The following is a 15,779-nucleotide window of genomic DNA, read 5'->3' as shown; positions in this document are numbered from 1 at the left end:
TCAGCTTTTCCTGTAATTAAAGCATGTTATAATGGATTTCCCTCCGAGGTCAGTTTTTATTTTATTAAAAATGAACACTAGAAATTAAAAGCATTGCACCAAGGAAAGAAAACTTACGAAGTCTAAGGCTCTTCAAGCAACTATGATATTTCTCAGAGTGGGTCAAATTTGCTCTCCAAAATCTTTTTCCTAAGATAACAATAATCCCTTTTCCAGCTCCTATTTTTCTAATCTTCTGCATCTTCCTCTCCCCCCCAAAAAATGCCACAATGACAGTGACAGGCCTTCAAAAGACTTTTCTGTGCCAAAGCAATGGATGCAGTCGGTCACGATGGGCAGTGTGTGCACTGGTTGTTCAAGTCCATGGTGCTTTGACTGCAGTACAGATGAATGGTTAGAGATGACTTCATTTGATACCAATTCAAGGAAACGGATACAACCAAAGTTAGTGATCTCTGTTTGGTACCACACGAACACCAAGCCAAAAACCAAACCTGTTGCCGTTGAGTCGAGTCAGACTCATAGCGACCCTATAGGACAGAGTAGAGCTGTCCCATAGAGTTTCCAAGGAGCGCCTTTTGGTTAGCAGCCGTAGCACTTAACCACTACGCCACTAGGGTTTCCCCACATCAACAAGTGGGTACTAATTGGTGCTCTTGTTAGCCATCTCTGGAGAGTGTCCAGAGTTTGAATAGTCCCTTAACCAACTGTCACCAAACTTCACCCAGGACCTACCAAGAGCTCCTTTCCCAGGTGCTTTGGGATAAGGCACAAAAGAGATACTAGACACGCTTCTTACTTTTAAGGAATTTGAACTGAGGATTCTTCTTGGTGATTTAAAAAAAAAAAAAAAAAACTAGCAGTTATTGCACAAAATTTTTAAACCTATTTACGATTGAGATCATTGAAAACTGGAAAGTGACAATATCGGTTGTCATTCTACAAATGTTTCTTGAGGGCCCACTATGTGCCAGGCTCTGTTCTAGGTACTGGGGATGTAATAGTGAATGAAACAAAGTTTCTGCCCTCATGGAGCCTATAAAACATAGAAACAAACAGTGACAATAACTTAAAGATGGTTTTAAGTTAGGGTGAAGAGGCCTGCCAAACACCCTATGCTGGAGGAACGCCATGGTGCTTATGAAGCAGAACATAGCTGTTCATTGTGACTTCTTCATAAAGTTCAATCCAGCACAAAAATAGTCACTGCTGCTCACCTCAGCAACCCTGGTCTGCAGGGACAGTGACCAAATGAACCATGAAGGGCTGGAAGAACAGCTGTCCTTTGATGGGGGTACCTCGATAGGGGGAGGAACCCTTCCTTGTTTATCCAAAATGCCCTACTGCTTGTTGCCATTAGCTCTTTCTTCATGGATTGGAGGCTAGTTGAGAAAGACGGATCTTTATAAAGGGTCAACCTGGCAATTTTTTTGGAAATAGATAGTAATATATATATTACCCGTTGCTGTTGAGCAACCCTATAGGACAGAGTGGAACTGCCCCACAGGGTTTCAAAAGAGCAGCTGGTAGATTCAAACTGCCAACCTTTTGGTTAGCAGCTAAACGCTTAACCACTGTGCCACCAAGGGGCTATATACATATATATTTTTTCCTTTTTACAGAATCAGGCAAGCTATCCTGAGCCCAAACAATTTGACAGAGTGCCCAAGTCCCCTTATTTGCTCCATTTTGTAGGACTGAAGAGCTCCCTGCCAGTCCTACTCTGCAAATAATCTCAGAAGATACAGAATTGCTGCTGGGCAAACCTATCCTAAAGCTTCCCGTGTTGTGTTTTTCCCAAATATCTCCTGCTGGAAGAGAAACAGTTGTTAGCTCCCAAGTACCATTCAAGATTCTGAAACCCATTTGGATGTGATTATTTTCCAATTATTGGCTTAATCAGAATAACTGTGAGCACAAAGAACTGCTCTGTGTATCCTGAGAGAACAAAAGGACATAAGCTTTAAATTGTGGCATAAGTAACTTGCTTTGGAAATACATTTTTAAATGTGATTATTACAATGCTTGGTTATGGGGGGCAGAACTCAGTGAACACAGTGGAGGAGACTAGGTCTATCAACTTTAACTCTGGGTTATTTGATTAGACACAAAACCAACAGACCAAAATAAAGACTTTCAAAACAAATACTCAAATTACTTCCTTTTTTAAAACTTTTTTTCCTTCCATCTATTAGTCTCCAAAGGAGTGGAGGAAATAAGATAGGAAATGACACAGATAATATCTAGGCAGATATGACAGTTTTCCTGCACTAACTACACTCCCGATAGCTTAATCACAGGAGAAACAATTGACAAATCTGAGAGGAAAGATCTTCGGGGGGCCTTCCATGTCCTACCTGCTGGAGCAGGAAGGGTGGGGAGAAGGAAGGAGGTCTACGTGTGCGAAATTAAAGCTTAAAGTGTGTTCAGCCACCCTAGCATCAGTTACACCACCTCATACATGTGTAATATGATGCCAAGTTTGCCAAAAATAATACATGTGTGTGTACATAAATAGGTTTATATGTATGTGCATGCATGTGTGTCTATATATATATGTTTGTTGTCGTTGTTGCTGGGTGTTGTCAAGTCAATTCTGACTCATAGCGACCACCTCTGTATTTCCATCATCAGAAATAATCACTCATTATATTTTGCTTTGTTTCCTTCTAGCCTTTTTTTTATGTAAATGTTTTATATATTCTAAGCTAGGCTTATAGCATACTGATTTTTGCCTTTGCTTTAAAAAAAGTTTAAAGGTAACACAGGCAAAACTAATCAGAATAAACCATGTGTCCTTCAGCAAATAATGGTGCCAACACACAAAAAAAAACTACACAAAATCTACACAACTATTAAAAATAATAAAATTGATCTATATAACCAACTTGGAAAGTTGTCTAGGATACATTATAAAATATGAAAAGCAAAATGCAGAACAATATGTGGTACATGGTCTCATTGAAAACAAAAAGGCTATGCACCTGTGGCTATATGTGTGCATGTACATGTGTGTGTATACATGTACCCCCATCCTCACATACATGTTTGTGTGAGCATGGAGATCTGACTGGAACAGCAGCTGTCTCTCGGGTAGAAACAGAAAGAAAAGGGGGCCATTTCACTGTTTACTTTATACATTAATCCAGTGAACCAGTTCCCATTGAGCTGATTCCAACTCATAAATTTTATAATTAATATTTGTACATTAGGAATTTTTAAGAAAAAAGAAAAATCTTATCCCAAATTTCACTCCACCAGGTGTAGCCACCGTTAACAGGTGCAGAACCTTCTCATCTTTTCTCTGCGCATAGAACCGCCCACGCCCTTCACAACACGCACTTGCCATATGCACTTCCTGCTACAGCATCATACTGGCCCTATTATAAAATTTTCTTTTTTAAGGATACATGTTCTTAAACGCTAGCAAGTGGCCACCTAAGATGCATCAATTGGTCTCAACCCACCTGGAACAAAGGACAATGAAGAACATCAAGGACACAATGTAATTATGAGCCCAAGAGACTGAAAGGGCCACATAAACCAGAGACTATATCAGCCTGAGACCAGAAGAACTAGATGGTGCCTGGCTACAACTGATGACTGCCCTGACAGGGAACACAACAGTGAACCCCTGAAGGAGCAGGAGAGCAGTGGGATGCAGACCCCAAATTCTTGTAAAAAGGGCAGACTTAATGGTCTGACCGAGGCTGGAAGGACCCCGGTGGTTGTGGCCCCCAGACCTTCTGTTGGCCCAGGACAGGCACCATTCCCAAAGCCAACTCTTCAGATGGGGATTGGACAGGACAACGGGATAGAAAAAGATCCTGGTGAAGAATGAGCTTCTTGGATCAAGTAGACACTTGAGACTATGTTGGCATCTCCTATCTGGAGGGGAGATGAGAAGGGAGAGGGGTTTAGAAGCTGGCGGAATGGACACGAAAAGAGAGAGTTGAGGGAAGGAGTGAGCTGTCTTATTGAGGGAGAGCAATTAGGAGTATATAGCAAGGTGTATATAAATTTTTCTGTGACAGACTGGCTTGATTTGTAAACTTTCACTTGAAGCACAATAAAAATGAAAAAAAAAAGAATACACGTTAACATCTTTTCCCACTTCTATCATTCTTTAACATTCTTTTTCATGGGTACAGAGAAGTACATGGCATGGTTACATCACAACTTACTTTACATGGGAAGATGTGGCTATTTCACTGGTCACATGGGTTCTATTTCCCACCCTCTTGCAACTCCTCTGGAAACCCTGGTGGCATAGTGGTTAAGAGCTCGGCTGCTAACCAAAAGGTCAGCAGCTCGAATCCACCAGGTGCTCCTTGGAAACTCTATGGGGCAGCTCTACTCTGTTCTACAGAGTCACTATGAGTCAGAATTGACTCTACGGCAATGGGTTTTTGCAACTCCTCCACACTGCACCCTGATTTCCCTCCCTGTACAGTAGTTAGTGATGAGCCACAGAATCATGTCATAAGAAGCTACCAAAAGAAAATTCCTCTATGAAACATCTTGATAATATGCTGGTGGTTGTAGATTCCTGTCATAGAATAGCCCTCTACACATTCCATGAATGAGGTTAAAAATAGCTACCATTTGTTCAGCAGTGCCTGGCACCCTTTGTACTATGCTGGGAATATTCCATAAACGTTTTCGTAACTTTCATACCATTCATTTATTTTCCTAACAACCCCATGAATAAGTGCTATTGTCCCCATTTTCACAAACAGGAACCAGGCTCATAGAAGGTAACACTCTCAAGATCACAAGTAGGTGATCTTGCTGGACAAAGCAGGTGCTCAAACCCAGGTCTTTGTGACTTGCTCAGTTCCCTGCTCCCCACTGCCTTCATGAAAGTTGCATAGAAAGGCTTTGTGATGGAAAGTTGGTGTGTTCCTGAGTGAGTTTTAAGGGAAGCATGGATTTATTTAAACAGTCAAATTCCCTTGGATTTTACGTACAGTCTGAAACGAAGGTGATTTGAAGAAACAAAGCTTTACATGGCAGAAGGAATACAGTTTTTCATATCAGATTGCCTGGCTCTGAGTCCTAGTGGCAGCATTTACTCAGTAATGCATTTTGGAAGAATCACTTAACTTATGTGAGTATCTGTTTCCGCATCTTTGTAAAATGGAGAGAACAGCAGTATCTGCCTCGAAGGATCATGTCAAGGTTTCTTTAATTTGACCATGTATATTAAATGCTTTGCATGTTGGGAAGCACCAGTGCAAAGTGAGTTAGATAATCTTTGTTGTCCTGACTAATCAGCCAACCAAATTTCAGATGTGCTGTTAAGGGGAAGGCATTCATTCAACTTGGCTAGAATGTACTGTAGAGCTGTTGACGTGTTAAGTTGAAGCTATTATTTACTTCTACAGATAAATATGTAGAACATTTCTAACAGAAAAATGATTCAGAGTTAATAATTCAAACCTGACAGAGTCATCTGGGATTGTAGTGCCTCATATGCAGAAGATGTGTTAAACAATCAGATGAAAAGAAATAGAGAAACTCACCTAACGCTTGACCAGTAACACCGAGGATAAAAGCTGGTAGTGCTTTACGAGATAGTGAAAAGAGGTATTTCCAGTCATAACATAGCAATGCACTCAACTCTCATTACACGGTGCTGCCTACAGACGCTGCCAGAGTTTATTCTAACTCTGTTTCCATTATAATAAAACCTCACTTTAGAGTATTTATAATTCAGCCAAAATAATTTGCCACAGGAGTGTTTCAAAGACCTTTTTTTATAACCCTTTGAATAAAACCCTAACATCAGAAATTCTGAACAGTAAAGACTCTACCACTTGTAAAGCAGCTCTTGCTGGATGAGTGCGGAATTTTTGGTCACGTGGACTCTATTTCTATTAGATGAAGTTCTTTTAGTACACATTTGACCTTAGTTAACAGGCACTAATAAGAAGTGGAGGGCTTCAAAGCAGTTTTCTTTGGCATACCTTTTATTAAGAGAACAAATAGAAAAGACATTTGGATGTAAAGGAAAAAAAAATTAATTCATTACGTCATTCAGTCTAGCCCTGAAAATTTAGAGGTACAAAATATAAAGGTTTATGGGTTAGAACCGACTCAACCGCAACGGGTTTTGGTTTAAACGATGGTAAAGGCTATAAACTAAGGGAAGTTCGAGGTAGTAAGAAGATAATGAGAAATACTACAATAAAAAAAATCACTTCATCCAGGATTTCTCAAAATTTGTTCCCAGCGACACTAGATGTCAATAGTTGGCCTACCCCGAAACAAAACAAAACTAAGTAAAATAAACAATAAAATGAATTCAGTGGGTTATGTAAATTTGGAATATCCCAAGAGAAAAATAGCCCTTCTTGGAAAGTCACAAGGCACCTTAGCATATTAGAACTTCAAGGGATAGATCCAAACCAGCTTAATACTCAGCATTGCCAAAATTTAATTTTTACTATGTGACTCCCTTTTTGTAAGCAACCACTCTTGATCATGACACAAAAATTAGGAGCCAGTGATTTAATCCATAGAGTAGTTTCTCTTTGCAAGGTAAGAGACCATAGATTCTGAATCCCTTGTTTAAAAGTACCGATTCCAGGGTCCTGTTGACACTCTACTCCGGCCCAACCCCCATCTCTGTGATTATAGTGCACACTAAAGCTAGTTAGCCATTGAGATGGCATCTAGTAGAATAAACCAAGGATGTAAAATTGGTAGGCACTGTTTCTCTGGGGTAAGATGTATACAATTTTTTAGAGATTCAAATGTATTTTGTTAAGAGTCAGTCTAATTGGGGAGAACATAATTGGATGAATGTTGTCATCAAATCAGTAGCTAAAAGTGCACCTGTGTGAAGTGACTTTATGAGAACATTGAAAGGCCCGTTGTGGAAAATCTCTCCTATCTCCAGTCATGGCATTCAAAACTCCATTATTAGAAATTCTCTTGTTCTTGGAAACATAAATTGACATTATCTTAAAAAGCAACTTTACATTAGATACCAAGAGCCTCAAAATTGGGAAAGCCCTTAAACTCAGTGATTGTACCTCTGGAAAGAGAAATTTTTAATTCAGAAAAAAACTTGTTGTACAATGATGTTCATTGCAAAATGCATAATAATATTGGAAACAATCTAAACCTCTGACAGTGTATAAATTAATTCGTTTGTATTCATGTTATATCAGGTATCATATAAAAGTTTATATAAACATGGAAAATATATTGCTAATTTTAAAAGCAAGATTGTGTCCAGGAATTCGGGGAGAAAAGGAGGAGAGCTAAATAACTTTTAACTTCTGAACTGTTAGAATTTTTTAATAAACAACATACATCATTTTGATAATTTTTTAAATGAGATTAAAAATAGCCTAAGAATGTAAAAAAAAAAAAAAGTTCAATGTTGCTTTGAAGTAATTTTAATTTTCTTGCTCAATCTTTTATGTATTTTTCCAAACTTTGCCTCCTAAGTATATATTCCTTTTATAATCATAATCTGAAGATTATTCTTTTTAAAATTTCACCAGCTTGAGACAGTTACTCTTATACATGGTGGTGGCGGGGAGTATAAACTGGTACAAGACATTCTGAAAACATTTTGGCATAAATATAAATTCCATTTACAATCCTAACATAAATTTTGTTTTCAAAAAATTTACCAAGAAGAATTCAACAGAGAAGTAACATTCGCCAGTCCATTGAGCAGTGATTTTCCTCTGAAACAGCTATCAGTTCTCTGAATTTCTTCCAGAGGAATGTAAATGGGAAAACTGGATGATTGACAAATCCTTAATTGTGACCCAGTCCTGGGCCTGATCTGAAGAGACTTGGGCCCTAGACCTGGCCCCACCCCACACTCATTCTGTACAAATCCTAGGCCAATTTCTTTTCCTGTAAAATAAGGAGAGTGGACTCAGCAATCTCTAAGTATCTCTCCAAACCAGAAATGCTACATAGAAGCCCAGACAGCCCAATGTTACCAACTTCTGTGAGTGTCTGCTGCCTCTAAACTTACATGAAGTGGGTTGCTTCTTTTTTACCTCCTAATTTCTTATTAATATCCACTTAGGAGCCCTGGTGGCACAGTGGTTAAGGGTTTGTCTGCTAACTAAAAGGTTGGCAGTTCAAATTCACCAGCCATTCCTTGAAAGCCCTATGGGACAGTTGTAGTCTGTCCTATAGGGTCTCTATGAGTCAGAATCACCTCGACGGCAACAGATTTTTGTGTGTTTTTTTTTTAATATCCATTTTATGTCCTGAATTGTAAAATTTCATTATCAGTCAGAATCCAGTCCAGAAAAGGATATCACATGTTCTGGGGTTGGTAACCAATGTCACAAAACAATGTATACTAATTGTTTAATGAGAAGCTGGTTTGTTCTGTAAACTTTAAAGTACAATAATATACATATATATTAGCAAATAACATACAATAAATAAAAGATATCATCCCAGTTATTTTAACAGAAATATTTTAATAAAACTGTTGTTGACAAGATATGAAAAATTGCCAATCAGGTAATAAAAAAGGTAAAAAGAGAAATTTGTCATCGCGGTAGCGACTGAAGTAGCTTCCATCCTAGGGCTGAGCAAACAAAAGGAGGAGGTCGGAATTATTAAACTTAGAAGCTTCGAGTAGGGATCCTGAGGAGCTGAAAATCAGATCTCTGAGGGAGCGACACCACCAGCTGGCCCTATGAGAGTTGGCAACATTGCAAACAGAATTCTGCTGTTGCTACAGGTACAAACTACCACTTTCAAAGTGAAGAAGTGAAGAAGGAGGCAAATAAAAAGGAAGTCCCTTCTTCTGCCTCCAGCCTTCCAGCTTCTCTTTAGTGACCCCTACTGACGAAGTCTCACAGGGAGCATTTGGCAAAGCGGAAATGTGAATGCGCAGTCCGGACCTAGCAGCACACAGCTAAGTATAGAAGGGTGGGTTCGGAGCTGAGAGGTAACTGCTTAGTAACTAGCTCATCCTCCTTCCAATGGCATGGAGAGCTTTCGACTCTTGTTTCATTCTTTAAAGTCACGTTCTGTGGGAGCACTGACTCCCCCTCCTTGTCATTTCAAACAGATCTTGATCTACAAAAGAAAATTAGGGAGATACGAAGATGATTAAAAGAAAATTAGCTTGGATGGATGTCCTTGAATGCACCTCCTTTATAACTCAAGACAGAACCTAGAGATATAACTAACACCAGTACGTAGAACTTCATAGGCTTAAGAAAGAGTGGTAAAGAAATGAGAATGGTTTGATCCTCCATGCGGGTAAGTTCAGGAGTAAGGAAAAAATAAAGCATGCTTAGATAGCTATCTGGCTGGTATGTGGTAGGAAACTAGCAGCTCTAGTTTTCAGTCTCTTTTCCCTTTTTTGTCAGTAACCAGCACGTTCTTTCCTTGCCCCTGTCCTAAAGTAACTATCTGTACTCTGATAAATGTAAAATTGAGACATTTATTTGAAAGTGAGGAGACAACTAGAGCTGGGGATAGACTGAACTCCATGCAGTGGAATCCAGTAATCCAATATAGTGGCTCAGCAGCGATGTTTTATAAGGGGGAAATGATGGATATGAAACACATTCAAATCAATCCCATTGCTGTTGAGTCCATTCCAACTCATAGTGACCCTATAGGACAGAGTAGAACTGTCCCATAGAGTTTCCACTGACAGCCCAGTGGATTGAACTGTCGACCTTTTGGTTAGCAGAGGTAGCTCTTAACCACTACCCCACAGGGTTTCTATGTAACACATTACTTGATTGGTGTTCACAAACTTATATCATCAAAAGACATTACTCGATTGGTAATTACAGGCTTAGATCATCAAAAGGCATTACTCGATTGGTAGTAGATCATTTTAAGGTGGGACTTCTAGGGCAAGAACTTGTAAGGCAGGACTTCCTGTAATGCAAGCTCGTAAGGCGATTGGCTTACAAGGGTATACGGGTCTTTCTTAGATTGGTTAAAAAGAACACTGCAGTAATTACAAGGGTATGTGGGGGCGTTTGCAATGTAGTTACGTCATCATCAGGCGACACTCCTCTTAGCAACAGCGCGGAATGCGGCTGCAGATAGTTTGAAAACAGAACCAGCAAACGAGAAATTGCACCCAGTTTTCAACCTGGCCATTTCAGATCTTCTCAGGTACGTCAATTTTTTGAACTACCTATTAAAAAAAAAAGCCTCAAACATGTTGGCACCGAGTAGATTCCGACTCGTAGGGAGCCTATAAGACAGGGTAGAACTGCCCCATAAGATTTTCAAGGAGCAGCTGGTGGATTCGAACTGCCCACGTTTTGGTTAGCAGCAGAGCTCTTAACCAATGTACTACCAGAGCTTCAAAATTCCCTTGCTCCATATCTTAAAGAAATTGATACTACCCTTCTAATGATGGCAACTCTGAAAGCTCATTTAATAATTGCAGAGAGACATACCAAACCAAAAAACCAATCCTGTTGCCAGTGGAGTTGATTTGATTCATAGCAACCCTGTAGAACAGAGTAGAACTGCCCCATAGGGTTTTCAAGGAGTAGTTGGTGGATTCAAACTGCCAGCCTTTTGGTTAGCAGATGAACACTTAACCACTGCACCACCAGGGTTCCAAAAAGAGACCTTAGAGACCACATTTAAAAAAAATTTTTTAAATGAGATAGCTTCTTTAGAAAACTCAAAAAATGTTCTTCACAGAAAAGTATGCATCCTTTAGCTTGAACAGTTCTACTACTTGAAATTTATCCTAAGGAAAGAGTTTAGGATATGTGTGCAAAGCTAAAATCATAGGATGTTTATTATAACAATATTCATAAAATTTTTAAAAAATCATTAACAATCTAAGTGTCCAAAAACAAGAAGTTGGATAACAGCATCTCTACAATGGAGTATAATTACACACTAAAATGATGACATTGATTTATAGTCATTGGTAGAGAATATATTTACAATATTTTTAAATTTAAAAGTAGCAGGAAATAAGATTACAAAGACTGCTGAGTGTTACCTCATTTTTTATAGAAAACATATATTTAATATATTTGGTTAGGAAAATTCTGGAAAGATACACATCAAAATGTTAGTAGTGTTCATTTCTAGGTGATACGATTTGGGGGTCATGTAATTTTTTTTCTAATTTTTTGTATTTTATAATTTTATTACAATAAACTTGTGTTATCTGTGAAATAAAAATTAAATTATAGGTGTATATGATTATTTGCCATAGAAAATTTCCAAAATCTATCAGTCAGAGTCTAGTCAGTAGAACAAAACCACACTCATTAGTTTAACAGAAATAATTTAATATAAAGAAGTGCTAACCAGGAAATGGGGAACTGAAAACTGACATGAAGACCATGAAAAACTAACAGATCAGGTTGTTTAGAAAAGATATAAGTATAAAGATAACTATTAAAACAAAAATACATGAAAGACAAGAAGAAGCTACCACACCTAGGTTTTGCCATAAAGGGAAGACATTTAAATTATTAAAATTTAAGAGCTTGGAGGAGGAGTATCAGGCAAATAGAAACAAGAAAACTTCATATGCATGGGAAAGATAAACAATTAATAACGAAGACTGAAGAAGAATTGATGCTTTTGAATTATGGTGTTGGAGAAGAGTATTAAATATACCATGGACTGTCAGAAGAACGAACAAATCTGTCTTGGAAGAAATACAGCCAGAATACTCCTTAGAAACAAGGATGGCAAGACTTCATCTCACATACTTTGGGCATGTTACCAGGAAGGACCAGTCCCTAGAGAAGGATATCATGGTTGGTAAACAGTCAGCAAAAAAGAAGACCCTCATGAAGATGGATTGACACAGTGGCTGCAACAGTGGGCTCAAACATAACAACAATTATGAGGATGGTGCAGGACCGGGCAGTGTTTCCTTCTGTTGTACATAGGGTTACTATGAGTCGGAACTGACTCGACGGAACCTAACAACAACAAGAAAGCTGTAGAAGTGATCTTGCTATCTAAACTCAAACCAAAATGCATTAAACGTGACAAAGAAGGAAGTGTTTACATGCTAAAAGCCAGAATTTGCAAGATATAAGTTATAAATTTCTATGCATCAAATAATGTAGCTACTACTTTTATGAAACAAGGTGGTACAGTCGTTAAAAGCTTGGCTGCTAACCAAAAGATTGGTAGTTCAAATCCACCAGCCACTCTTTGGAAACTCTGTGGGGCAGTGCTACTCTCTCCTACAGGGTTACTATAAGCCTGAATAGATGTGGGCAAGCATATGAGAGTACACCCATGTGCATATATAGGTTTGACTGTGGAGATTTCTACATACATATTTGTATGTGCTACATATATATTCATATATATAACAAAGTACAGAGGGAGCACAGACAAAGAAACATCCTAAACATAACCAAACACCTGGAGGGACCCTAGAGAATGGAAGAAATGATAAAGTAAAGGAGCTGAACAGACGATTTCAAAGGGCAGTTCAAGAAGACAAAGTATTATAAAACGTGCAAAGACCTGGAGTTAGAAAACCAGACGGGAACAACACGCTTGACATTCCTCAATCTGAGAGAACTGAAGAAAAAATTCAAGCCTCAAGTTTTAAGATTGAAGGATTCTAAGGGCAGAATATTGAATGACACAGGAAGCATCAAAACAAGATGGAAGAAATATACAGAGTCACAGTACCAAAAAGAACTTGGTCTACGTTCAGCCGTTTCAGGAGGTAGCATATGAACAAGAACTGATCGTATTGAAGGAAGAAGTCCAAGCTGCGCCGAAGGCAGTGGTAAAAAACAAAGCTGCAGGAATGCACAAAATACCAATTGAGATGTTTCGACAAACGGATGCAGCACTGGAGGTGCTCACTTGTCTATGCCAAGAAATTTGGAGGACAGCTGCCTGGCCAACTGACTGGAAGAGATTCATATTTGTGCTCATTCCAAAGAAAGGTAATCCAACAGAATGCATAAATTATCAAATAATATTAATATCACACGCAAGTAAAATTTTGCTGAAGATAATTTAAAAGCCGTTGTAGCAGTACATCGACAGGGAACTTGAGAAATTTAAACTGGATTCAGAAAAGGATGTAGAATGAGGGATGTCATTGCCAATGTCAGATGGATCTTGGCTGAAAGCAGAGAATACCAGAAAGATGTTTACCTGTGTTCTATTGACTATGCAAAGGCATTTGTCTGTGTGGATAGTAACAAATTATGGATAACATTGGGAAGAATAGCGGGTTCCTGAACACCTAATTGTGCTCATGAGAAACCTATACATAGACCAAGAGGCAGTCATTCAAAAAGAATAAGGGGATACTGCATGGTTTAAAACAGAGTGTTAAAAAAAAAGCAAAGATGTCACTTTGAGAACTCGTTGCACCTGACCCAAGCCATGGTGTTTTCAATGGCCTCATATGCATGTGAAAGCTGAACAATTAATAAGGAAGACCAAAGAATAATTGATGCCTTTGAATTGTGATGTTGGCAAAGAATATTGAATATAGCACGGACTGCCAGAAGAATGAACAAATCTGTCTTGGAAGAAGTACAACCAGAATGTTCCTTGGAAGCGAGGATGGTTAAGACTTCGTCTCACATAATTTGGACATGTTATCAGGAGGGATCAGTCCCTGGAGAAGGACATCATGCTTGGGAAAGAAGAGGATCCTTGAAGGAGAGGAAGAACTACAGGAGATGGATTGAGACAGTGGCTCAAGCACAGCAAGGATTATGAAGATGGTGCAGGACCGGGCAGTGTTTCCTTCTGTTGTACATAGGGTCACTATGAATCCGAACCTACTCGATGACAACTAACAACAACAACATGATTAACTTTATAGCTACTGCCAAACTGTTTTCCAAATGGCCTTTATCATTTTGCATTCCCGTCAGTGTTTATTGAGATTTCCACTTGCACCGCCTTCTTTTCAGGTCTTGGTATCGTCAGTCTTCTGAGTTTCAACCATTCTAGTAAGTGTGTATTGGTTGTCTCTTGGTGTTTTTAACTTGTATTTCCCCAGTAATTAATGATGTTGAATGTCTTATAATGTGTTTATTTGTCCTCTGTATATCTTCTTTAGTGAAATGTCATTCAATATTATATCTGCTTTTTAAAATTAGGTTGTTCTTGTTATTATTATTGAGTTGCAAGAGTTGTTATACATTCTGGATATTTTCCTCTATTAAAAAATATATACTTTTTTAGTGTGTATTATGATAAAAATGAAGAATTAGAAATGGGAAAAATTGCTGAGGGTAGCACTACAACAACTGTGATTGTTAAAACAAAGTTTACATTTAACAAACTTTATTTTCTGTATTTGTATAGTTATTTTCCTTTTTTTCTCTCTCTCTCTTCATTTCCATTTTAGAAAGCAAGTCCTCTTCATATATACGTGACACCAGGTCCTGAACACATAATTACTTCCCTCTGTTTTACTAAAATGATGATAGCCTCTTCTCAAGTTTTTCCTTGCTTCATTTCTAAAAGTAAATAAATAAAAACTTGTAATATGCAACTTTAATTAGTAAACTTGTAATTGCCGCTTAAGCAAACTATGCTTTTAATTCACCAAAATAAACTTTGGCTGTTGTCTTAGTCATCTGGTGCGGCTATAACAGAAACACCACAAGTGGATGGCTTTAACAAAGAGAAATTTATTTCCTCACAGTCTAGGAGGCTAAAAGTCCAAATTCAGGGCCTTGGTTCCAGGGGAAGGCTTTCTCTCTCTGTCAGCTCTGGAGGAAGGTCCTTGTCCTCAATCTTCCCCAGTGAAGGAGCTTCTCAGGCACAGAGACCCCAGGTCCAAAGGATGCGCTGTGCTCGTAGTTCTGCTTTCTTGATGCTTTGTTGGTCCCCCGCCTCTCTGCTTGCTTCTTTTTCTTTGTATCTCAAGAGATTGCCTCAAAACACAATCCAATCTTGTAGATTGAGTCCTGCCTCACTAACACAACTGCTGCCCATCCTCCCTCATTAACAGCATAGAGGCAGGATTTACAACATTCAGGAAAGTCACATAATACCTGGAATCATGGCTCAGCCAAATCGATACACATTTTGGGGGGGACATAATTCAATCCATGACAGCTATTAAATCGAGTTGCTACAAAGCAACATTATGTTGTAAAATCTATGCATATTTTTCTAAGTATATGTTACATCCAATCACTAGAAAGGGACCACATGTTTGGCAAAGTAGACGATCAGTGAACACCAGGTAAACCCTCAATGAGAGGAATTGACACAATAGCCAAAACAATGGACAATGGGCTGAAACATACAAATGGTCATGAAGATGGTGAAGGACTGGGTAGCTGTTGCATTCTGTTACACATAAGGTTGCCATGAGATACCCAGTAAAGTCAACAAACAACATAAGTTGATTAATTTCCGTTCCACCTGCCTCTCTCCTGTTTTCTTTTGACGGATGAAAATCATTTTTTCCAGGCTTCAAAATGTCTGAAAAATTCCATAGTATCTAATATTTCCATCCCTCTCAGCCTTATCCCACCCTACCCTCCTCTCCCCAAATACCCACACAGGAAGTGAGGACATAGCATCAGCCTGAGCGCTGAAGAAAAACGTAAAATCCCAATAGTGTGGCATCATAGGGCTAATACAGATACCACCACTGCCTCTCAGAGTTAAGATGTTTTTAAAATTATAATTTACATACCAATTATAACCATCTTGATGACATCAAAAAGCCATATGAATTTAAAACTTAGTTTCAGATTAAAAAATTAAAAACTTTCATTTAATGGTAGTTGTAAATATCTCAGTTCATGAGATGTTCATTTCGG

The sequence above is a fragment of the Loxodonta africana genome, chromosome 1 (assembly GCF_030014295.1).
Source record: "Loxodonta africana isolate mLoxAfr1 chromosome 1, mLoxAfr1.hap2, whole genome shotgun sequence".
In the NCBI taxonomy this organism is placed as follows: Eukaryota; Metazoa; Chordata; class Mammalia; order Proboscidea; family Elephantidae; genus Loxodonta; species Loxodonta africana.
This window is presented reverse-complemented; position numbering follows the sequence as displayed.